The sequence below is a fragment of the Phalacrocorax carbo genome, chromosome 1, assembly GCF_963921805.1.
Source record: "Phalacrocorax carbo chromosome 1, bPhaCar2.1, whole genome shotgun sequence".
In the NCBI taxonomy this organism is placed as follows: domain Eukaryota; kingdom Metazoa; phylum Chordata; class Aves; order Suliformes; family Phalacrocoracidae; genus Phalacrocorax; species Phalacrocorax carbo.
Window position 1 is genome coordinate 25,280,699 of NC_087513.1, and position 24,638 is coordinate 25,305,336.

Consider the following 24,638-nt stretch of genomic DNA (forward strand, 5'->3'; position numbering starts at 1 on the left):
TTATGCATAGTTGAACTTTGTTGTCCTGCATCTGCCACTAAGCAGTGTTTATACAATTCTGTCACCTCAAACATAAATATAAAACAACACATTTTAAAAACTAGTTATCAATTTTAATAAAATATGCTAGAAACCATTCACTTATATCCAAGCTATAACAAAAGAACATAGCAGAGGTTATCTTGAAAAAATGGATTAATATGTATTTACATCATATTCATTTTTAAGATAGTCATTATTAATAAATAATATTGAAATCTGATTATAGTAAATACTTTAGGAGTGCATTAATAATAGCTACTAATAACCATTATGTAATTAAAAGATTTTTGTTTTCTATGCATATATTTATACATTCATCAATGATCACTGGGTTTAAATGACTTTTTAATGACTGTAATTGCACATTCTCCCTTCATGCAACCTTGTCTTTTTTTCATACCATTTATTTATGCAAAATATAGTTTATATCATTTATGACAAACCTTTCTCCTACATTTTTCAGCTGCTTCTCTGGATCGTTCAAATCTTTTTCATTTGGATTCCTCTAGGTCAGGCATTGAAAGACCTGATCCAGAGAAACCAAAATCAAGTTGAATATAATCAATTGACCTCAAGGAGGCAAGCAGCATCCCATTCACATTAAAAGTATTTTCTTCTGGCTCCTGTTTGAACCTTGGTACTTCTGAAAGCCACTCACCAGTCTGGAAAGGGAAGACACAGAGAGGAGCAATTCAGAGAATGGAGAGTTTTGCAGAAGCCCAGGGCAATGGGCAACCCAACACGCTGGCACAAATGCGGGTGCTGCTCCTGGAGGAAAGCAGCCTTCATGCCTGGCAGGGCTGGTGTGACCTGCTGCTGCTGGGAGGCTTCGATCAAGCATTCCCACAAATCACATCAGCTAAGCCACCCTCACCACCACGGGAGAAGAAAGGCTTAATTCAATGCCTTATCTGCCCTCAGTGAATACAACTGGAAGTGCTGCTTTTCTTCATGTTTTCCCTCTGATATTTAGCATTAAGGATTGCTGTCTGGCCTTCAGCTTGTATCATTCCTTTTCAGCAACCCACCTTCTTCTTTCCTTTTTTTTTTAATTTTTCATTTTGAATTTTAGTAGTAAAAGAGAAATGACACTTAGCAATTCCTCCAAGGGTTCTTCTTTCAAGTAGGATTTGTGAAGTCCTGTCCTTGGCAGTAAGAGCTTTCCCCACTCCAACAAAGCGTCTACTGAATAGCACTGCTTACCTGTGTGATGGCACTATCCTTACAGGAACCAGGGACACGTGGAAAGATGCAGAATTTAGCACTAAGACTTGTAAGAATATTCAGCTTAACTATCTGTCCCAAGCTCTCACTGCCATAATTAGAAAAGGCTTCCAAATATCATAATGAAAAAGAAATGTATATGGCTTTACGGGAAACGTCTAGCAATCTCACTTCAAATATTATCATTTCTTATATTTTTCAGTGTTGTTGCTGCTTGTAGCAGATGGCTAGTTTATACCTTTTGCCCTTTGTGCAGGAATTCTTGTTGTTTGATGAAATAACTGGCTTTCAACAGCAATTTTAATTTAACTGACGTACTTTTTGGGAGCTGGGTGACACTTAAAAATTTTCATTGAAGCAAAGTGTCTGGTAACAAACATATTTAAAATGAGGAACATGTACAAGGCAATTTGGGTAGGATGTTCAGAACAATGGACTGAAAAAAGCTGCTGTTTATAAATGGCTATTTACATAATCTGCCATTTCTGTTATCTGCAACATTCTGCACAACAAAATTACTGTGAGCAAATAAAATTTAAATGTCACTATATGAACTAATCTTAGCCAAAGCATAAGAAATTTAAATTAGCTCATAGTTAAAGCAGCTTGCATGACACACTTAGACGATGAAGTAATCTTTTCAGCAGGACAAGGATGGTGGCTCAGCCCTGATCTTTGCTCAGCTGGTAATTTGGCCATCCCCCTGTATTTTGAAGGTGAAAGGTGTCATTCTTAGAAGGTGGCACACTGGCCTGCCAAAATAACACACTTCTCACACGGGGGACCCACCTGCAAGCCACCTTATGCTTCAGTTTGAACTGTTGAACAAAGAGGATGTTCTCCTTTAACTGCACAGTAATTGATATTGTCACATCTGGGCAACTAACCAACACTGAAAAAACATTGATCATTATGGGTTCAGTCCTTGCAAGTGTCTTCTGGCCCTGATTCAGCAAAGTGATTAAAGCTATGCTGAATGGGAAGCATGGAAGTAGTCCCACGGAAATTGAAAAGTACCTTGTGCTCTTTAAAATAAGCATGTGTTTATAGTCTCTGGTGGAGTAAGGCAAGAATGAACACAGGTTTGTGGGAGCAAGGCTGTATTTTGCCTTATTGATAACAAGGTACTTGTTCAGCACTCTGGGTCCCAACACGCTTTCTGAATGAATTCGCACAGTATCTGTACCACTAACACCAGTATTTGGGGAGCTGGCACAGACAAAGGAACACAAAGTAATGTACGTGATCTGACCAGCCATCAGCAGTCTTTGCAGCAGGAATTATTTTTAATGAAACACGGTGGGGAGCCCTCTCATACAAGTAAACCATGACCCCCCATCTATAGTGGTTGTGTGGGGCAGAGAGAAATAAGATGGTGCTTGATGGTTCTCCCCATCTTATCAATACATGTCTTCTAGCTGTCAAGGGCAGTCCACTGCATCAAATGATGTCGCTAGTACAGCCTGTGCTCCACCCAAGGTCTCCTCTTCCTGTCTTTCTTCATCTCCAGTATCATTACCCACATGAAGACACTCTGTGAAGCTTTTCTCCTGCTTCACACCAGAGATGTGCACTTGCTCACCAATCCTTGGAGCTGCTGCAGGTAATAAAGTCCCTTCCTTACATCCAGTGTGGCCTTAACGGCTGAGGAACTCAAGAGGAAGACGTGGCTCTTAGGCTACAGCATCTGCTTGTGGACACTCAGCACTCACTGCAGAAGCACATGGATCATAGGATGTTCAAGCATAGCCTTCTCTCAAAGATCTCATGCAGATCAGCATAGCATGGGCAATTATGTTCAGCTGCAGCCAAGAACCACACCTGTAAGCACATGGCCCTCATCTCTTCAACTCTGGATCCACACTGTGATTTAGTTTGTAAAAAGCCAGCTCAATCCAGGTGGCCCAGTGCAGTTTCACACTAGGACAGGGGAAGGGAAAGAGACAGAGAGAGAGGAGCTTTTAATCCCCAAATCCACCAGTACAAACACCACTTTTGCCGATGTTGACCACGGTTCTTTTTTCCTATACAAGTCCTTAAATATGCACATCTTGTACCATCTCATAAACATCTTTTTTTGTAATGGGATCCATATATGACCCCATGATAATGACACAATTATGGAGATGAATGATGAGGTTACAAAGTCTGATGATGACACGAAGGTAACATAGACAACTGCCACTGTAATGAGTTGCAGAGACACCTTATGGTCCTGGACGACAGGATGAAAAAATGGCAGAGGAAATTCAGTGTAGATAACGTGAGAGATGTGCATGAAAATAAACACTCCTAACTTTATATACAAAAAGGATGAGCTTTGAAACAACTATTTCCAAGCAACTAAATTTGGTTTTATACTAGATAGCTTTATGAAAACTAAGATTTCCCAGTCTTTAGAGGACCACTTCCCTGGAGAGGAATAAATTTGCTATTATATGTAGTCTTAAGGGGCACTTTGTAAAATAATTTGTTATAAGAGTATTACAATCATACTTTAATAGTTTTGTATTTAAATTGGTATTGTGAGATAAAACTAATGCACATTGTTTTATTGGATTATGTCCTGCACTTTATCAATTCCTTGTCAGGTTGCTTGTAAAGACTACAGAAAAATCCTGAGGGTATCATAATTATGTTTCATAATACGGTAATTATATGTGCATAACTTTAAACAGGAGAAATCTTTAGGGATATCTTCCTTTTATAGTCTGGTATTATCATAATCATCTACAGTCATATAGAAATTTAAATAAATATCTGAATTTGCTCCTGTTTTTAACTTTTTCTGCTAACTGTGTCACCGTGATTTGTTAGTACATATTTTTATACCCACATATATGGAGCTTTCAGAGAAAACCTTCTCAGAAATTATAAGCATTTTGGATTAAAGTGACAGAATTAAAATCAACCTTTCCTTTTAAATAATAACTGTTTAAAATAATAATTCTTTTAAATACCTTTTTCTTTCTTAAATTAACTCGGGGCAGTAGCAGGTACCAGATAAGTACAACCAAAATGAGTTTTGCTTTTCTCCAACTGCATTACAGGACTAGATGACCTCCCGAGTCCCTGCCAGCCAGAGTAACTCAACAGCTCTGTGATCATTGCCTGAGAGTGAGCCTGTCCCTAACTATAACCATCAGACCCTTTCCTGCCCTGCCGGTATTCCCCCCAGTGGTTAAATACACTCTTTGCAGGAGGAAAAAGCCATGGCCAATATTTTTAATTTCCACCCTTCTCCATGAGCCACGGTCTAATCCCAGCATTATAACCAGAGTCTGAAAGAGATCTGAGTCTTGCATTAGTGTAACTTCGTTTACTTTGGCTGCCTTTTACAGTGCCATGAGTGTGAAATGAATCATGCCCCCTATATTTTTAATCACCATGCCTGCAGCCGAAGTCAAGTGGTACAGATCAGCCAACACAAAGGTGGCCAGCATCTTAAAAAGCAAACTGCTAAGTTAGTTCCATACCCTGCTTCTAAGCTGGAAACTGAATGTTTCAAGGCTGAGACAAATAAAAGCAGGAATGGTGAGAATCATAAGGGCTCTGGCAGAGAAGAGGACGATCCCCGAACAATGCATGTTATCTGGTCTCTGTGCCTTTTCAAGTCCTGCAATAGAAAATTGTCATACTACTACCTGTTACAGAAAGGAGTGGTAAAAATCAGTGGAACAGGAATTACAGCCTTCCTCGGACTGCAGTTTTATTCCATTTCATTGAGCTATTCCACAAAACCGAAATAATGATGTTATTAGCCAGTTAAGTGATCAAAGGCTATAAATGTTTATAAGGCTTTAGCATAACAAAACTCAGTCAACACAGAGTTTGTCCTGCTTAATATAAACTCTATTATGAAACACCTAGCTACGTACTGATTCATTTGACCTGCTTCACCATGATAAATGGAGACCCGTGCCTGTCCATATGTAATGAACCTCTGCAGCAAAGGCTCTCATACAGTGAAAACTTGTAACAGTGGGTGTCATTGCATTAAACAGTATTAAAAACTAAAGAAGAAAAAGCAATGCCACCGGTCTTAGAAGACTGTACGGTGACTGTTTACAGATTTGTACTAGAGTATCGAGTTTTGATATGTGAGCACACACAGGCATAAGGAATTCAAAGGCATAAAATAGATGTGTCCTAGAATACTAGATTGATGGGCAAGTAAAGGTTAAACATTCATTTCCAGCAAAGTGAATTAACAGATAGGAGGAGATAAAGCTCTGTCTCTCCAAGAACCACCTGACTGATGAAGAAATTGAATGTGAGCTAAATAGAAAGCCCTCTGGTAAGGAAGAAGGGTACAGACATCCATTTACTGGAGTACTTAAAAAATTTAGAGACCAAAGACTAATTTCTAATTTCACTTTCATCAGTGTAAACTCAAATAAACTCCCCTGATTTCAGTGGAGTTGCTCCAGACTTTTAGCATTTTTGATGACAAGTCTGACCTTGACCTCTCCCTTTGTCAGAAATATCAACCCTTTTCCTAAACCTTGAGTACTATTGTCTGGCTTTCAGTGCTGTAAGAGTTTTGAATAAGATCAGTATTTTATCTCTTGATGTTCTCTTTAGTATTCCAGGCTACCCGATAGTTTCTGTAATGTTCTGTGTGGATGCCTCCATAAACTGTCCTTATTCTGAATTCATTGAGCAGGTGTTACTTTTATACACCTGCAGATGGTAAGGCTACCAGAAAGGACATCAAAGCAAAGCTAAATAGCAATTCTGATAATATAATGCAAATTCCTTATTCAGCGCACGGCTGACAGCACACAGTTACATCAGCAACTTTAAAATGGGCAGGCTCCAAATGCTGAATTGGACTTAGATGGTGTAGTGGATATACAGAGTTAGGAGGAATAGTCCAGGCAGTCGCTCACTTTCTGCAGAAAGATATGCTTTTGTTCTATACACAGGAAGGAATACTTACCAGAACCTTGCAAAAACCTGTCAGAAAAAGTAGTCTTATATAAAAAGGTGGTTTTAATTTTGATAACGGAACTGCTCGGGGACTTCCTTTATTATTTCATTGTTATGTTGTCTATATACTGTCTTATAATATTAAACAAAAATCACAATTATTCTCTGTGATATAGTTTGAGGGAGACAAGACGAGGCTGTGACTTGCAAGGAAAAGGACTGCTTTGTTGCTTTGATTTATTGGCTGTCTGGCTGAAGGTGTCTCCCCAGCACTGGTTCTTTTCATGCTTCTGATAATCACCATTCTTGAAAAGATGATGTCTTAACTGCTCCCCCTCATAAACAACAGCACAGAGTCAAACTGATCCAAAAGCTGCCATGATACAACCTCGTTACCTTTGTCTGGTGCTTTTTTGCATCAAGAGGAATGTGAGTGTCTTGTAGTGTCTTAGAGATGACCTTGCACCCTTTGCCTCCTCACCACCAGAGTTCTGCTCTTGGAGGCACCTGCACTTCAGGGAGGTTACTTGCACTACAGGAAACTGAAACCAACAGTTTCTAAACCAATACTGGCAGTTTTCATGGACCGGCTAAGTTTCTAAATGGGATGAAGAATAGGACAGGGGTTATGGTTTTCACAGCAAAATACAGTAAAAAGTTATGTCATTCTGAAGCAAATGAAATCACAGTTCCATTGCACGTCAGACAAGATGCAGTCTGGACTTTGGATTTAGGGAATATTTAACAACATTTGTAGTACACAGTAAGCATTTCGAACTAAGTTATACCAGTAGCTTCCACAACACTAGGTGATGCTTGATATGTGCCAAAGAAGCCTTAAAATGTGTAAGCAAATAAAATTCTAAGTCTAATACGTAAATCTTAAGGGCATGATATGCAGAAGACCAACAGTTATTGATTTAATTTCTTAGTCTCAAGTGCTGAAAAACTTGGACATTTTTATTTTTAGAATATGTCACCAACAGATCAGTCCAAGCATAACAAAGCAATAAAATACTATTTTTTTAAGGACAATATTTCTCCAGTCCTAACTATAGGAAAATTTTTCACTGCTTTAATGATCAGATCCAACTAGCACCTTTTTTCTCCGAAATAAAACTACAGTATTACCAGGGCAGTGGGGTTACACAGCCCTGCTTCTCTCCCACCATTTGGCACAAGGCAGTGACGCAGCTGACAGATGTCATTTACCCTACTGGCAACAGTTCTGTGTCAGAGATCAATCCCTCTATCTACAGCCAAATCCGAACCAAAATACAGCGTTGGTTTATGTACAAATTAACATCTACATGGCTGTTGGGGATTAAAGCACATAAAGTCATAGCCACTGAGACTACAGAGAGACTTTGGGGAAAGTACATATATTTACTCAAATTTGGGTCAGGATACATGATAAAAACCTTCATTCTGATCCTTTTTGTAAAGAGATGTAAATAACTTTACTTCGGCCCTGAACTCAGTCACATTATCAGCCTTGGATCCAAATGTATTTCTATTCTTTAACCAATAGTGATCATTTTAATGAGCTTTTCATCAATGTTGGGCATAAACATTTTATTCTGCTTGAATGGCTCTTAGCGTTCTAAGGCTGTAAGGGAATTTCCTGAGAAAAATCATAAAGTGCAGTCTGGCCAATCACAGCAGGTATGGTTTGTCATAAAAATACCAACGAAGAATTCCCAGTTGATTGTTAGTTACATTAAAATGTTATTAACTAATCTAGAGTTTCCAGGGAAGCAGAGAAAGAAATAATCTCTTGATTTCCAGAGTTACTGGCTTCCAAGTATAATGCACCAGAAATCTGGATAAACTATATTCTAGGGTTCTAACCAAATATAACTTTTCAGGTAAATAACCTAAGTCATAGAGGTATGTGGTGAAATGAACCTTCCTCATTACTTGATAATGAACATTAAATAAAGAAAAAGCTAGCTTACTTCTGATTGAAAAATTAGGTCCTGAAAACTGATACGTTATTTATTAAGTCCAGTTGGAAAAAATTATAGATCAGTTCCCAGACCTGAACATACCTGCAACCAGCTGAACAGGCAGACAGGTTCTGCAAGTACTCACATTCAAGGCCAATTTACATTTATGAGTGAGTCCTGAATATGCATAGATATGGAGTCTTGGAAAGGGAGTTCTGTATTCATGTGCTTGTTCATTTAATACACAAATGCAACACCAGCTACATTTAGCAAGAAAGCATAATATTTTATTAGGCAAGAATAAGTGCATACAATGGGAAAGGAAACATTATTATCCCAGTTTTACAGAGCATGGAATAATGAACAAAGAACTTAGTAGCTTATCTTGGGTTACACAGGAAGTCTGTGGCACAGGCAGGAAATGAAACCAGGTCTGCCTGCTTCACCCCCGTTTCTTAGTGCAAGATCATCGCTCACCTTTAAGCCTGCATATCTGAAATCAAAGGCATACACATTCTTTCAGACTAAATTGGGGAAGGCTTGTAGAGCTCTGTTCTTGCAAGTAGTAAACTTTAAACTTAACCTATAATTGAAGAGGAAGCATTTCCAGGAGGCAAGCCCATGCCAGGGCACTGGTTCAGTACAGAACATGGCTACTCATTAAATTTTTAGCACTTTTTCTGGTATCACCTCTGTGGTCCTTAGATTTTTCCATTTGAACTCACTATAACTAGTAAGATCATGACTATAAATAATAATGCAACAAGAAAACAAAGCAATAAAGAATATTGCAGAAATAATCTGGCAAGAGACCACTAACTTACAGAGCAGAACAAGAAGTATTACCTAATTAGAGCTAAGGCCACAGGTTTGTAAGACGAAGTAATGTTGACAGGTTATTGGCCAGCGTAAACTCTTGCTGAACACGTCTCCACCGTGAACTGTGCACCCACAGAGGTCCCTGTTACACAGGTACCTAGATGCCAAGAGGGACCCACTGGAGAGCCCTGCCTGGCCAATCTCTTTCCTTTCCGAGAAAACCAGAGTGCACAGAGGAGTGACATGGATCAGGTTTCCCCTGATGTAAAGTCTTCAGGTTGCCATACTAGGCAAAGCTACCACGCTACAGCCTTACAGTACAGCTGCTAAGGCTCAGATCTTTCACCATGCCTCCTGACTTTTGATTATGCTCGGCCTATCTCAGCACTAAGAATTTTTCTAACCTTTAGCTGCTACTAAATCTTTGTGAGAGATATTTTCACCATCTGCAAAGAAAACATACCAGGAAAAATATAGAGCTGAAAATATAATTTTTAATAGTTTTTCCCCCAGTGTAAGACAGTGTAAAACAAACGAACTTCTGTCTAAATGCAAAACAAAATTACAACTGTAACACACCCGTGTTGCTATGCTTTACAATAATTCCGTGTACCTTTGCTAACAAAACATATGTTGAGATCACACAATGTAATGGATTACAGAGAAAATACCACTGAGTTAAAGAGTTGATGCTACAGAAGTATTTTATGAATTGGGAATCCACACAGGCAGTTTTCATTAATATTAGTGACTTATCAGTGCCATTCTTTACTTGTTTTCCTGAATGGAATGAGAGTCCCTGCTAAGAAGAACAGATTCCTCACCTCAAAATGGGCAATAAAAAACTAAGCGTAAGTGTCATACACTCTGCATATAATTACATGTTGCTTGATGGATGTTAATAGAATTGCACTAGCTGATGAGTTGGTCCTGTATAAGCATAGGACTGTATAATCTCAAGATTCATATATTATACATAGCTGGGTAGATATATCTATACAACTAATCTACCCATACTTTATCATTACTACTGCTATTGCTATTGTCTGTTTCCCTGTCATGCACAGGAGAGACATAGCTCTTTAGTTATATCGTCTTCACAGAGACTAAGGCAGATTTTATTTCTTTTTACCCTTTCAGCTTAATCCTAAAGAATCTCGCACCTTCTGGAGACACACAGGAAAAAAAACGAATTCTAGAAAATTTGCATTTTCATAGCCCGGCCAAGAAAGTCCTATTGCAGCCAATGGCGGTTATCCACCCACCAGTCCTGCACGGGGTGCCGGGCTGCCATTCTGTTTGCTTCTGGATCTGAGGCCTTCAGAGAGGAGCTTCATGCATGTATGGAGAGTGTTTTGGTCTCTCCAGAGTCTCAGTGGAAACTTCTTTTAAAATCCTTTCTATTATTTCTGCTGTAGCATCTCTACTTGAGCAGAAATGTCAGAATGGTCTCACCTGACTAGATGCTCCACTCTCAGGCACTTCACTCCCAGGCACCCGCTTTGCCCTACCTGCCTGCCAACTATTAGCTGATACCCAGGGACTTTCCCACCATGTCTACCAGTCCATTAGAAGGAATACCATAGATTGTCAGCTAGTTGATTAAAGTTCTCCCTATTTTAATTAAGAACCAGCCCACACCCCTCAATGAACCTCAGGAGCTTACCACAGTCTCGATACTGTTTTGCACCCCCTTTAAAAATCTGACAAATTCACCCTGGGTGATTACAGGGCTTTCTGTCACTCATTTGACTCCTCCATACTCGTTGCTCTACCCTCAGATCCTTGCTTAGCCCACAGTTTTGACTACAAATTTCTCAGCTGCTGTGGGGGCCACGCAGTTGCCTTCATTCTCAGGAAGTGCTGCTCTGCTCTGACCTCCTCATTACAGGATCGTCTTCAGTCTCTCGCATCTTCTCAGTGTGGCTGCCCGTCCTGGGCTCATCAACTTTTTCTGTTCAACCTCTCTATGACTTTAAATCTGTGAGCCTTAATGACTTCTCATCAGCTCTTATCCCTCCTGCTTTGCCTGCCCTTTAGTTTGTTAATGTGGTAGTTGGTCCTGTCTATGTTTATGTCTCCTCCACCTTTGGTCATCACCATGGAAACCACCTCCATCTTGCCTATCAGTCAAGCTCATAGCACAGCCGGGGCCTTTGGCAAGAACTCTGAAATGCCAACAATTTTCCTAAATAATATTTCTAAATTACGATCTTTCTTACTACCCCGCAGCTAGATTCTTATGATCTCAATATTTGATTGCTGTGACATGTTTAATGCTGATTTTGACATGTGCCATCTTGCCCAATTGTACCTATCAAAATTCATATTCAAGGAGCACCTTCCTGGCTTGTGGCTACAGCAGCGTCGCTTTCCTCTCTGTCTCTTCACAGACTCTCCTTTTGCTGCTCTCCAGCTATGCATCATGTGTCCTGAATTCCTCCCAGCCTCTGTCTATTCCACATGAACCTCTTACTCAGTGTCAGGAGTTAACTAACAACTTTGTTTTCCCATACCACCAGCTTCCACCATGCACTTGCTAAATTTTCAAGGAGGCACCTTTGGGTTGTCTCCCCCCAAGACTTGCATGAAAGTGCCGACGGACATCTCCAGTAATGGCGGGCAGCACTGGCTGTTGCCACTGCCCTGCCAGGGTCAAATCTGCTACTTCTTATGTCACACTTGAGAGGCCACCTTTAATGTGCTTTGTTTGTTGGGATAAGCAGGTCTGAACCAGGTCTTCAGGATCCTGAGCACCATGGTGATGGAAGTAATATAAATGTTTCAAGATCTGAGCCCTAATTCCTTTGTTGCTGAATTTAATGGTCCCAGTAGACTCTCTGAACTTAAACCAGATCAAAGGAGAGCAGGAATCAGCCTGTGCATTGTAGCTTTCGTTTTAATCTGCATAACGTGGTTCTGGGCTGAACATGGTTTTACAATATGCAAGGACCATTTATTTCCTACCATGTACATCTTTAGCCGAGGAAAAATGAAGTGTTGTCACTTAATCACAGGATCCCTTCCTCAACACAAATTATATATTAAGTCTTGTTATTATGTATTGCACCTTCTAAAAATAGGTCACATGTCAACAGGAGTGATTCCAGATTTCGGGCTTTTTCACAGATATGTCTACTCTGACCTTTTAAAGTTACCTGTTCAGATTTGCTTAGTACTCTCTAAAACTTACCCAGGAAAGGTCCATTAAAATATTCATCAAATTCAATATTGGATGACTTAATTAAATCTACAAGATAAAGAAATAAGAGTAAGGTAGCAAAACTGAAAAGCAGTTACGTCATGCAGCAGGAGAACTGCCTTCGTCTAAGGGTTTCCTAAGTAATGTATTCTTAATTTCTGTACTGGGATAATACATTGTTTTGTGTGGGACTGCTCTCTCCTAACTAAATGAATGCAATTTATCCATAAGGTGGGGAAAAAAAATGGGATTTTATATAAGCTCATAGGAGCAAATCTACTTTGTGTTGTCACGGTGGCAGGTCCATGATGATGCTTGACTATAACCACAATCACCCCTTCAAAACTCTGTGAATAGTTTTTCAGCTCTATTTCCTTTGTGGTCAGGGTGTTCAACAAACAGTGTGAAAAAAAATTAGTCTGAAACAACCTGATTACTGATGATATAGAAGCAGTTTAAGAGAAGTCCTCCATAAAACCAAGTCATAACAGTACTGAACTGACCCTGTGGGGAACGACGGCCCGCTCCCTGACAGGTCACACAACTGCACCAGGAATCGCCGGCTTGCAGGTGACTAGATGGCACTGTTCTGCTTAGCACAGCTGTGAACAGAAATACGTCTGCTTCTCCAGTCAAACACCTTACGTCCTGGCTGAAGTCGCTTTCATCATCAGTATGAACACAAAAGGAAGAAAAGCCAAGCTTATATCTTTTTATAGGAATGAAATACGTTTTATTCTTTTCATGAAGAATTTGGTAGCCCTTATCTATTATAAGGCTACTTAAAGTTAACTATGCCTGAAAAATAGGTGGATAGGCTTTAGGTATGAAGAGGTATTACCTACAGGTCAATACACTCAGTCATAGACGTGTATAAAATCCAAGCAGAACAATGCTTTGTAACAACGTGTAGCTTTTAATGGCTTAAGATGCTTCCAAAGGTTTAAGTAATTCTACACCATATTTACTAGTCTGGTAGTCTTGGATAAGCTTTCATTAGCTAAATGTTTTAGTTCATTGCAGTAAGCAATTACAGTTATATTTAAAACATATTTTTCATGCAAGTGTTGATGTTTTTAAGATGAGCTAATTTTAATATGACTGACAGTCTAAGAGGAAGGCAATATCCTCTGTCATTCAGAGGGAGATTCAAAATCAATTATATATATATGAAACGTAATTGTATGTATGAAACAGGGGAACTCAAGGGACAGATGCAAACGACAAAAGTGTTAACAGTTAAATGATGACCTTTCTCAGTGCAGTGTTTGAGCTAAGATAATGATCTCTGATTAACAAAATCAAGGTTTAACTCTGCTTTGCTAATGTCCTGGGGTAATTTGTGGACTGACCTGTGATTCTGTGACTGCATTTTAAAGCCCAAAGCCGACCTGTCCCTGCAGAGCTAGCTGGAGCCGTAGACCTGAGCAGATGCACCAGCTGGAGCTCACGGGTTTTCCAGCTCTGGTGGAATGAGAGGTGAATTGTTCGTCATCCAATTCAGGCAGAATCAGCCAAATTAACTCAGATCACCTCCTTAGCTGCTCCAAAGAGAATGCTTGTGTGATCCCATCTGTTCAACAGAAGAGCTTGGGAAGTACGTAACCCCAGAAGAGAGGCTGCGAGAAATGCTTATGGGTTAATAACTTTTTGAACCATTGCAGCTGTTCACAAAGCTAATGTCTGTGCTTGACATCTTCTTTCCTTTATAGGGCTTGGCTGTCCAGGGGTTGGAGAAGACCTAACGTAATTCAGATTGCATAGGGCGGGGAGAGAAAATCTTTGTAATTAACAGAGCCTTCCTGGTCTGCTTCTGCCACTATGTGCAATAACCACGTATATCCCTCACCTCCAGCTCAGACTCATCTTTTCTTTTCTGCCAAAACTGCAAGGAAGTCTTCACAGATAGCGTGATGTGTTTACATTTGGCAAAGGGAGAATCTGCCACATGCCAAATACAAAACTCTTAGGATCTCATTGTAGCAATTCAGCCTTTCAATCTGGAATAGAAAAGCCAAAACAGTGGGTGAGGACTTCTTATCTTATATTTGTTCAGATTTCTAAAGTAACTTTTTCTACTACATGAAAGAATGCTGCGGACTGTTACGTGACTAAGGATTTGTCTGGTTCATCAACTCTTACGCCTGGGGACTTTTGTGCCTCCAGATGTACAATGAGGCACCTTCAATTTCTAGTCGTTACATTATTCTTTAACAAACCTTTGCCCTACTATTACTATAGTCCTAATGTAAACTATTCAGCTATGCCCACAATTAACCGCAGAATGAATTGCCTTGCAGCACAGAGAAAGAAATTATGACACGAAGACCTTTAAAATCAATTCAATAAAATTGATAGAACGCTTCCAGCACTTTGCCTGGGAGCAAAGCATTTCTCAGCAGGCCCATCAGGTCCAACGCAGGGAAACCAGACTCTTCGCTCACGCTGCCTCCCAGCTGGGGCTGAAACACACACATTTATGCAGACCAGCCTCTTTTCCAGTCTCTGATCCCACATGTCAGATCCAGTTAGCTGATGGGTCACTCCCGGGTGTTCAGAGGAACATTCAGTTATTGCTTTTTTTAATTTTATTTTTCCCCATTGCAATTCTGTTACACATAGCTTTGGTGTTAATATAAGACATTATTGTTATTATTTGGTAAGAAGGCTGTGAGGATGGTTTGTAAAATCCATAAGTGTTCTGGGAACACTTTACTGTGTTGAAACTAGTTTATCTGGGCTTTTTATTATGATTTTTCTTCTCTTTTTTCGTTGATATGATGTGCTTTAACCCACTTCAGAACCTAAGTCCTTTGTTGCACAGCTGACAGGAGGGTGACTTAGTACAAGGGAGCTAATGATGTGGGGATAAGAAGAAGCAGGCATGCGAAACAGTGGCAGGGATAGCTTTTCCTATGGCAACGAAGGGTTATTCTGGCTCGATGTTGTAGAAAAATACAGCCTTTGACTTTACTCGGCACAGGCGAGGCTGTTGCCCAAGGTCCTCCTGAAACACAGGATGGTCAGGTGTTTCACTCCTGCCAGAAGTGGGGAATCTAAGGTCAGAAATGCAGATAGCACAATGGCGGTGTGCACCGTGGCTCTGCGTCTCACCAGAGGGATAATGCTGCAGAGTGCTCCATTTTTGTCCAGGTATTCAAAGCTCATGAGTAAATCAGCAAGCCTGTGAGAGTATTTAAAAGAGTAATGTAGGAAGGGATTGTTTACTGTCTAATATCTACAGCTGGGATGTATTTCAAATTTCCTTTTTTCTATCTAGAAACTCCTTAAATAAATTAAAACCTATTTTTCTTCATTAGTGTAGAAAATCAGGAGTCAAGAAAAATGCCATAACCACACTCTTCAGCATAAGACTCTGTAAGCTGGCAATACTGAGTGTATGAGATGCTACCTTCTGAATTACCAATTCACTTTGTGTTATTTTTCTGCCTTATTTCCAGAGTTAATCCATCTTGCAGCCTCACCAGCCCCACTCCGCTTTGCTTATGAGCTCTGACAAGATCACAGCTTGAGGTGGTGTGGTTGCATACAATAGACAGAACAGGGTTGTGATCATGGTAATTGGCTGAGGCGTCCAAGCCTGTAATTGCTTAATAATAACCATATCTGGTCTTTTTTTGCACAGCAATCCTGTGTTAAAGTTTTCTGTGACTGCTTAGCTAAGACCTGTGGCGCACAGAGTAGAACTGCATGCAAATGATGGGAGAAACATAGATCAGATATGTAAAATACTTCAACTCAGGGGTAAGAGGCAGCCAGTAGAGAAATTTCTGCTGTGGAAGACCAAGGCTTGAGAAGCCCATAGTTTCCTGAAATAAAATACTACTTAAAACTTCTTAGGAAACACAGTTCTATATTTCAAATTAGTGTTCTACACAACATCCTGCCAGAGACATTTCAGAGAAAGGCTTATTGGCATTTTTAATTTGTGGCCACTTTTTAACTTTTCTTAATTGTTTTTCTGCAAATTGATCTCATGGTGAACCCCCGCTCCTGAACATGGTTACTTTATTCTCTCAATCCTATTAATTAAAGAATGCCAGCTGGGTGGGGGTTAGAAAGAGACAGTCTTGGAGAAAAGACTTTTGTGAAATGCCTTCTAAATTAAACTGTTTTAAGGACTGTGATTGATTGGCATGAATTTCTGTGGACCAACCACTAGTCACGTTAATTTCAGCAGGAGCAAGTCCTGAGGATATTCAGATGACACTTTTTTAATGCAGAAGGAAATCAATGCTTGGGATAAGTTGTCAGGCAGTAGTTGTATCTGTCACCATTGCTTTGTGTGTGAGCAATACATGAATTGAACAACTGTACAGAACAAAATCACAGTCTGGACGTGAAAGTTAGACAGAAGGATATACAGACTCAGATCTATGTCGTGATAAGTCACCTACCTGCCTTTCCTGATGAAATTTTACCGTTTTGAATTATATCCCAAGACAATAAGCATTGCAATTATATAAATAATAACGCAGTCTAGCTATTTTATTCAATATTTTAATTCTGCGTTTCTCCGTATATGCTTTTTTCAGCACTGAGGTGTATCATTGCAATGTAGGGAGTGCTACTGAGGAGAAACTAAGAGGAATAAAAAGGGGACCCGCAGTAACCCATACAAGGGTAGGAAATCTGGTAGAGGGAAAGAAAAAAAAAGAGTTAAAAGACATGGCATCGATTTATTATCTACTTAAAACTTACAAATGTCCTGACAGCCCACCACTTAGTTGGTTGCTCACAAGTACTTGAGAGAAAACAGATGTTTGCTTCAAAACTGTGTGAAGTTCATTCCTGGTAGCAGAGAAAGAAGATTATGAGTTTCCAGATATAAAACAAAATAGTTATGCACAGAGAGGGTGGCATAAATATGGAATGCAACCACTCCTCAGTTCTGGTGATGACAAGAACAGTGGCTGCAGGTTCAGGACTTAGGGACAGATTGAGTAGATACTGTAGCAAAGGACTGAACTGTGCAGAAAGTAGGTTATAAATGGCATCAGATATTCCAAGTAGTTTTCTGCTTCTGGGGTGATACAAGCTGTGCAAAATGATGATGATGTGCTTAAATTGAAGTGGTCTATTAATTTATACTTTGCCCATGATATGTTGCTATGGTCATAAATAAGGGTGCACGGTGTGTGTTACAAGAGTGCAGAGACACACAGCTACAGGAAAGAAAGGAGGAGTAAGTCGAACAAAACTAGCTGGCTTGAGGGAGCACATAGGTGTTAGACTTCATGGCATTCGCAAACAGACTTTCAAGCTGTACACTTTAGTCTCCTTAACAGCATTGTAGTTTAAAAACTTGCTAATACCTTAGTCTAAGACAAACAGCCCTGAATAGCAGCTGATTTCATTCTCTAAGGAAGCTTTCTAATCCTCAAGTCCAATCTTTAAAGACTTTTTGCAATTGTAACATTAAAAAAAAAAATTCCCCCCCGAAATTTCAAGCAGAAACATAAAAAGGAATTGCTAGTTTGATCAATCTTACACTGCATGAGCTTTCCATACTTAATTTTTACCCATTGGATCAAATGCCTGAAATCTTCCAGGCTGCATTGAACTTCTTTCATTTTTTACAAATAAAAAGTCAGTAATGTTACAGAAGAACCATGTTGTTAATATTTGAATAGATATTGTGGGTCATGTAATTACATTAAAAAAAAAAACATTTTAAAAATCTAGATTCCCACGTAGAGCAAGTGGCTTATTGACCTCTCAGAAGTTTCACCTATAGAAAAGCATCTCCTGCGTTCAAATCTGTAAAACTTCAATTTTAAATTTTGTGTAAACAAATTAATTCCTATTTTGTAACTGAAAGGATGTTCATGTTGGAAACTCTGGGGGTTCTACAGTTTTAAAGAAATCTAAGTCATGCAATGTTTCAAGCAGTTTGAATAACCTATTTCATGGGCAGACTCAAATTATTAAAGGGATTACTAGGCCTCCCAAGTGTAGGTGTCTAACATTGGTTTAGCTGCTGGACTTTAGTGGGAATAAATCTAAGGCCATTATTCAAGAAAATGTACACACTTAAACATGTTTTTATGCAAATCTCAAGACACGAACTCATACATCTCCTTAGGCCAGTGTTTTTTAACTAGATGTATCTATCTGAGTCGTCTTTCTTAGGAATATTTTCCCAAATCAAAGCCTGAAATGCTATACCTGCTGCAGACTCTGTAAGTATACCTGGTGGGTGTAAAGGATGTTCTTGCATCCTTCAACTCCTCGTGCTCGGCTACACAATCAGACTGCCACAGATGATATTTTCAAGGACAGCTAATCACACTGCACTTAAACAAACAACAATATTCAGCTACAGAGTGTTGGAAAATCCAAGGTTATGAAAACAACACAGTACTTTAAAGGCACACGGTAACCATTCTGTAGATTCAAATTCACTGGCAAAGTTAGGGAGCTTAAAACTTAGAGACACTGCCACTTTACGACCCAAAGACCATTCACGCAGAGTATATAAAACAAACAAACAAACAAAAAACCCCCCAAAACTGGCTGTGAGAATGCTACTATTGTGTGGCAAAGCATGTTCTTTCTTTTTTTTTTTGCAAAATACATAATGAAATACAATCCCTCACCAGCTCATCACTCAAAGAGCTAAATCTGATTTTACAGTGAAAATGCAATTTCATCTCATCAGGTTCCATAGTGCTGAAATACTAAACTTAACAATAGAAACTGATGTGATGTGTTTCAAATTAAATTGAACCGCTGCAAACAATGGGTTTCTTCAGAGGCTGGCCTTGACTGAATATGTTTTTCCACTTCATTTTGCAAGGAAATCACCAAGTCTAATGGCTTCAAGCAAACTAAATGATGTGCAGGTTGGACAAAAAAAAAAGCAATGTCACTGAAAAAAAGCCACACACAAACAAAGGGAAATTATCACACGCTGCACTGAAGGTGTTATCACTTCCCCAGGACATCTGAGGAGCTTCTAACCAAAGCAAGGAACCCAGCCTTAAACTAGTGAAGTCAGTAGAAAAGATTTTGGCTTCTTTAATCGCTGGATAAGACCCGATGTCTGAAGAACATTGTGTGAAGTTAGTGTATGACCTGAAAAGGTGAATACTGAGGCATGAGTTTGAACTGTTTATCAAATATCAGATGTTCTCTCAAGAACTTTTGAGAGGAATGCAGAGGAGCAAGCTCCCAGCTCACAGGAGATGAGCCTTGGAGCCAGCCTGACGGGCTTCTACGGCCAAGGCCAGCCACCACCCACGGACAACACAGGCAATGGAGCTGAGTAGAGGACGGTTATTGCACAACGGCCCTGACATCTTCCATACCATACCGCTTCCTTCCCTCACAAGGAAGGAGAATAAAGGCTGGAGCTAGGCATGACGGCAATATCTGAGTAATGAGTAACACTGATCAGGAGACTTCAGTGCCTGGGCTGGGCAGGATTAGGGCTGTGTTGCCCACGACTGCAGAGTCAATCCCTCCTGCATGGCTGCTCACTCCACACAGAAGAGTCACTCCACATAGAAGAGTCAGGCATTTTCCTCTAGAGGGAAGAGTCTTACAGAGATTTTCATCCACTTTCCCTGGAAGAAGGGGACAGTATAGGCCTGAAAGCGTGTCAGTGATATATAATTAAAAAAGGCTTGTTTAAGTCATAAACAGTCCTTACAAAAATTTAAAAGTAAAACTGGAGGCATCTCAGTCTGAATTTAGTCTTCCGTGGTCTTTTACTTCCTTGCAGATACTGTCAAAGACAGATTTCTTCAATGTAGTCAGAATGAACTGATTATTATTTTTTGTCCTGTGCCTACAAATAAAAAATAAAGGAGGGGGGGAGAAATATCCAGAACTGTTTATTTCTTTTAGAGATGAGCTGCCAGCCAATTCCTCCTTTCAAAGCCAGATGGCTGTGAGCTAATTCCAATGTCAACTGTCCAATTCCTAGATGCCTGTTTGACAATATTGTTCTTCTTTATTTGTTTACTTTAGGAATAGGTCTGCAGGGAGGTTTACGGTCTCTATCTTCCTCACTTAGGGGAAAGCCTGTGTGAGCAAAGAAGGGGTTAGGAAAACAAAACCTGGGGAAGGTTCCCAGGGAAGGCTTTCTCCTAATCCTTCCAGGAGAATAATGAGCTGACTGGCTTATTGAAAGCAAAAGCACTCAATGGCCAAACTGCTCCAGTCCTCTCATGATATGGATATCTAAGCCTTCCCTGCAGGACAGTGAGTACATGTCCATAGCAGTGTCCTCTCTTCAGAACTGAGCTCCACTGCATTCCCGTTGGCCTTCAAAGCCCTCTTGCTCAGCAACATGCTTCAGAGGGCTCACCTCAGAAGCTACAATGATGTCCAAAGAAGTTCTTAGGGGAAATATGTAAGTTCCCAGAAACCAGCTCAGCACCCCACATGGGAATCCTGCAACACCCAGGCAGTGGGTTAATGTCATTGCTGCAGCTGCTACAATGGGAAGCCAGTATTTACTTAAAACAACAGTTATATGTTGATGTTTCTAGGTTCGCCTTTTCAAAGCTCACCAGAGTCTTTTTCTTGGGGTATTTTAGCAATACCGACACACCAAGCTTGTGAAGCCTATTAACCTGTCTAAGCAACTAATCCAAGGGACAGTCAGCAATTCAGCTGATAGAGTTTGTCTAATTGGTAGTAGATATGAAAATGGACCTACAAGAGTTTGTTGCTTATCCTTTATGAAAGTATTTGTAATGTATCAACCACTCATCTGCTCATATTTTCCAGAGTCATATTCAGGGCAGTCAAAAACTGGTATGACAGGGTTTGACTGGTCACACATTGTCCAAGAGATGTTTCACCAACTCCAGAACAGCGGCTGTGAAGGCTCTAGACTTCCCTCCATGCCTTACGGCAAGTGTTTAGCTCATAATTTCAACAGATACATAAGAATACTGATAATAATAATGAAATTTTGCCTTCCTTCTACATTCATGTTCTTGCTCTGGCTAAGTTATAAAACCAGGGTGAAAAAATGTAGACCTGCTACACTCAATGAGCTAAATTAATTTCTACCATTTGAGATTCTGACAGATGATATATCAAGAATACCGTGTGGGTCAAAGAGATTTTTACATTTACAAATCTAAAGAGACTTTAAAAAATAAAAATATTCATGATTTCCTACCAGTCTTATATTAAAAATAAGGCTAGCTCTTTTTTTCCATTCCATGGGTAACACTTCTGAAAAGTTGACAAGCTAGTTGTTATCCCTGGCAGCACAGAATTTTCACTATTTATTTTTTATATGATTATGTTAAAAGCAAAGTCTACTGAAATAATAATGACATAGTCTGTGCTATGACTGCCTTTTTATTTCTAGGAAATGAAAGAAGTCTGATGCAATCTGGAAGAATGCAATCTATTGATCAAATGGGTAAAAATTAAGCATGGAAAGCTCACACAGCTAACCACCTCTTTATACATCATTTTATCCCAGTGAAAATAATTTTGCAGAATGACAGCACCTCAGCAACTTCTACATCAAATATTCCTTTACAATGAAACAGACCATTTTTCAAATGGCCGCCCTGGAAAGGCAACATGTTAACTGGGAATCACACCATGATCCTTTTGATTTCTTCCAGCCGTGTGGCTTGGTGGCAACGTTTCTGCAGGTCAGATTCTGCCTTGCTTACGTCTGTGGAGCTGCAGTGTTTTTGAACAGTCTCAGGAGCAGAAAAGGCAAAAGAGATAACTGACAGCACAAGAGATAGCTTGTGCTCTCTTGGGACAAAATTTATGTAGGGCTTCAAAGGGAACGTTCAGTTTTGTATAATAAGAGGAAAGATAGTAATTTAGCAATTATGTGACTACAGAGATAGAGATGAATTTTGGAGCACCCTTTTGGTCATGCTGATGTGAACAGGGAGAGTATTAGGATGAGTGACTAAGTTGCCTTGGGCAGGAATTTTAATGGTAAGGAAAAGCAGAATTTGGAATGTTAATCAGGAAAAAGCAACAGAAATTTGAAAGCAAGTTGATCTTGGGGAAATAGAGACAGTCGCTAGGGAGTATGATCCCAATTACGTATATTACCTTAGGAATATTTGTACTTAAACCAGACATTATAGATTGAATGTGTCATTCTTTATCAGCCCTTTCTGTTATATGAGAAGGGCTACACAAATAGGCTCTTGAAGTTAACCTGAAAATTCCCTTTTTCTTTTTTCTTTTCTTTTTTTTTTTTTGGCAATCAAAGACTTTCTAAAGGCTGGTGAACAAAAGTAATTGGCTTTCACACAGTAAGTAGCAGGGTTTCATTCTGATTTGGTAGGGGATTCATTTAAAATTGAGTCTTCAATGCCTTCTTTCTTAAAATGATACAAGTATATACATTTTCTCCATTCTTATGTTCATGTAATCTAATTAACAGTGAAAGGATTAAGCTTTTCTTAAAAGTTGATAAATGTGAGGTTAATGAGCAGTGGAAGGAGCAATTTGAACCATGCAGCCACACTACGTAATTCTAAATTAACTGTAACCATTCAGGAAATGGACTTCGGAATCATTGTAGGGAGTGCAATACAAATCTCTGATCTGTCTGTGAGAGCAGTTAAGAAGCAAACAAATTGCTAGAATTTAAAAGGAGCGGGTGGGAAAGTAATAATGAAAGTACAATAATACAGTTCTCTGAATTGACAGAATGATGCCTCTGGCTTCAGTCTCCCTAACCCCAAAAAAGACGCGATATAAAGTAAAGAACTCAGAGGTAGATTATGAGAATAATCAGAGATAGGAAAGAGAGATGGGAGAGAATGGTACCATTGCTAGAGAAGAATTGATACAGGTATGCAGAATACTGAATGAAAAATATCTTTTAAATATTATTTGTATGTTGTCCCTCTTTCTAAAGTACCTATAGTATGGTGCAAGCAGTTCTGACAGTGTCTGTACTGTACAGACTTCAGATCAGTTTTATCTACTTCCTGGGTGATAATACTAGCACCAAGAAATCTATTTTAAAGATTTTCTTTAAGCCAGGCCTGTGTGCACCTTGCTATATAATGACTTCTACCTTTGCCTGTGACCTGTCTCCTACCCCTAGTGAGGCCTATTGATGCCGTTGAAAATAATGCTTATTGGGGATCCAAATCAGTGTATAGACCCTAGCAGCAGGTGAGCCAGTGACACAGATGTGCATGGTAGTGCTATGCAGAAGACACACAGCTCTAGCTCTCCTTCAAAATGTTCAATCACATCAATGTCAGTAAATTGCCTGGTCCTCAGGCGTATTCTCTCCCATGTAAGGACCAGCAGGCTGGCTCTGAGTCCAGGGGAGGCAGGGCAATGTTAGCAGGCAGATGAAATCACTTTGAAGAATTTTCCGTGCAGCCGTCTGTAGTTACGGGTACGTACTCATTACGGTCAATTGAGCCTGTTGCTAAGGCATGCTCTTTCATTTCTTGGTGTGTCTAAACTCTTACAGCCAGCATCTCCGACAGGCTTCAGTTGCCTGGGAGACCCCCCTCCATCCCGGCAAGCAGCAGCTGGCCTTCCTTATGCACTCCTTCAAGGAGTCTCTTCCAGGCTACAGCAACCTGCCCCGGCACAAAGCAGTCAGGTCAGCAGCACAAAGTGCACTTGCCCATCCCTCCAACAGCTGGGCAACTGTGGAACACCACCATTGCGTACACGTGCAGCTCTGATTTCCCACAGAGTACTGTAGCACAGAAGCCATACTCTTCTTAACAATGCTCCATGGTATGGGCCTGAATCAGCTGGAAAAACAGGATTAATATAATGATTTATATCTCAGGGACAAAATAATTTTATTCCTAAATTATTACAGGGAACTCAGATTTTTCAGGCATATGAAAATGTGATATGAATTCCCACAGGCAGTAAGGTCAGCCTCAAACTTCACCCTGTTGCTTCAACTGCAAAGAAAATAGCTTCAAAATTACCTACTTTTAAAGTAAACAGCAGATTATATAACAAAAATGAAATAAATAAATAAATGCATAACCTTAAACAATAGTCCCATCAAAGCAAAGCACTGTGCTTCACACATTTCTCTCCTTGTAAAGCGGATGAAGAAGAGAATGAACCACGTGTAATTTTGGCCAGTTGGGTCATTTAAAGAACTACTGCCAAAAAAACCTGGGAGAGCTTGGCTGTGACTCACATTTTTCTATTAAAAACTCATCATGAAAAACCACATATTTCTGACAGACCTTGGCTCCTTAGTAATAGCACATCACATAATTGCTTGAATCTTTGGGCCTTTCTTATTTCTAAATCAAATTTCTTCAAGCTCATAGCTTCTAGGGAGAATTATGGTTCTTTTTCTGAAGAACCTAATTTGCATGAGGCTTTTCAAGAAAAAGAAAAGAAAACCCTGGAAATACACAAAGCGTATCTTTTCCCGTCATGACTAAAAGTCTTCAAATAACCTAGATCAGTGTTCTGTACATGTAAATAAAGTTATCTGATAT

General features: G+C 39.7%; 1 long non-coding RNA gene across 2 annotated transcripts in view; it reads right to left on the reverse strand.

Moving 5' to 3' along the window:
• Positions 1 to 8,408: 8,408 nt before the first annotated feature.
• LOC135312510 (uncharacterized) overlaps positions 8,409 to 24,638 on the reverse strand; it is a 35,007-nt gene continuing 18,777 nt past the window's right edge. The window contains exons 2-3 of one of the 2 annotated variants that reach the window (XR_010372080.1): positions 15,143 to 15,224; positions 8,409 to 14,168 (exon numbers count right to left, since the gene is read on the reverse strand). This is a non-coding gene — a long non-coding RNA (uncharacterized LOC135312510). Of the gene's footprint in view, positions 14,169 to 15,142; positions 18,520 to 24,638 lie in introns of those variants that run through there. The other variant, XR_010372076.1, reaches the window with a different exon arrangement.